This window comes from Alligator sinensis, unplaced genomic scaffold, assembly GCF_000455745.1.
Source record: "Alligator sinensis unplaced genomic scaffold, ASM45574v1 scaffold465_2, whole genome shotgun sequence".
In the NCBI taxonomy this organism is placed as follows: domain Eukaryota; kingdom Metazoa; phylum Chordata; order Crocodylia; family Alligatoridae; genus Alligator; species Alligator sinensis.
Window position 1 is genome coordinate 708,744 of NW_005842468.1, and position 1,829 is coordinate 710,572.

A 1,829-nucleotide genomic window follows, 5' to 3' on the forward strand; every position below is an offset into this window, starting at 1 on the left:
GGGATGGTCCCCTTCATGCATGACTAGATCTTATAATTTGGTTTTACAGGTTGAGCACTAGTTTGGGCAATCTTAATTTCTTTCTTATCATGCAGAAGATGAATGCTGCTTCTGCCCAGATGTAGTTATCTTTACTTGTTTCCATAAAACAAACAAACAAAAACTTTTGAGCTCCACATCTGTAACCTTATCTCTAGCCTTGCCTAGGCATTTCAGCACATGCTCTTTTGCAAGCTCTGAAGCATGTGAAACAGGGGCAGCCAGCCTGCAGCACATGTGCCACAAGTGACACAGGCAGCTGTTGTAGGTGGCATGTTGAGTCCTGGGCCCTCAGTGCAGGGAGGCACCAAATTGGAGGCAGGGTGATCAAACCTCTGGCTGTGTGAAACAGAGTAGGGGCAGCAGGCTACTGCAGGAGGTGTTGGGTGTCGGTACCAGGAGCCACACAAACCCTTCCCTGGCTCTGCAGCTGCTGCTGAATTTGGTGCTTTGCATGTGGTAGTTGCAGGACCAGGGAAGGGTTAACCTGGGTCTGGTGGTGGTACACAGCCAGATCTCTCTTCCTCCCCCTCCCATCCACACCACTGCCCTAGGGTGTGAATGCAATCAGGTGCATGGAGGGGATGGGATGGGGGTCACAGTCAGAGCAACACTTGTGGGGACAGGGGAAGTTTTAACTTGTAGCTCAGCTGCCAAAAAAGGAGGCCTACCACTGATGTACAATATAGCTCTACATACTAATATCCTGGGCATAAAAATTACTGGGCATTTTTACGCATGCATGCATCACAGCGGTCCGGGCTTTGAAAAGTGCCTGGCGTTGTGCAGCATGCAGTTGTATAAGTGGCAACATGCGTGTGAGCGCTGAGGAAGTGGTGATGGTGTGCTTTTGAACTAAAACACCTTGGAGGTGCTTTGGCTCAAAAGTGCACTGCTGCCATTGGCTGCGTGCTGATGCACATTTTGCTGCTTATACAACTGCACACGGTGCAACGTGGTGTGCCTCAGCTCGATTCATCGAGCCTGCTGCAAAGCAGATCTCTGCTGCATTGCTGGAAAAAAAGCACATGTAGAAATGCTCACAGAGCCTGGCAGTGGAACTAATGTCACCCTATAGTGGGGCTACTCCGGAGTTACCACCATGAACGCCGTGTGCCCATGGAGGCTGTGGCGGTGCTGTCAGCTGCAGGAGCATGGTGGAGGCAAGTGGGGAGCTCCCACAGCAGCGCCAGCAGTGTTGGCGGTGGCCAGCGGCGATTGTGGACTGCCCACAGATGCTGCCAGTGGCATTGGGGGGGGGGGGGGGGTGAGGGGGGCAGGCGAGTGGCAACTGCCCATAGGTGCTGCCTTTTCATGGAGAGTAAACTGCCACACTCACCCTTTTGCAGGGGGTGCACGCTCAGTGGCTGCACATGTACCTGTGTGCACCCCCTATACGTTGCCAATAGTTGCAGCTGTGTAGAGGGATGCAGCTGCTTTGGGCAGAGATGGGTTATCTTTGATGAGACCAACTAAAGCAGTGGGAGAAATTCTTCCTTGCAAGCTTTCGGGCACAAACGCCGTTCCTCAGGCAGAGGGCATTCTGGCTCGGGAGAGTTTTCATTGACTGCATCTGCTTTGGGCCACGGACAAGACAGCTGGAGGAGGCTTCGGGAGCTGCTTCCTTCCTTCGCAAACGCCCTCCTTGCTTTTAGCCGCGGCCTTTCCCATTAACAACGCGGGGCTGGAGGAAAAAGCCAGGGGCGGCCTCCCCGCCTGGCTCCCCCGGCCCGCGGGGCTCTCGAGGCTGGAGGGGGAGGCGAGACTTGGCGGGGCCTGAAGCCACAGGT

General features: G+C 54.3%; 1 protein-coding gene across 1 annotated transcript in view; it reads left to right on the forward strand.

Annotated features, from left to right (window-relative positions):
• KCNC2 (potassium voltage-gated channel subfamily C member 2) overlaps positions 1-1,829 on the forward strand; it is a 205,651-nt gene that overhangs the window by 2,920 nt on the left and 200,902 nt on the right. The window lies entirely within an intron of this gene.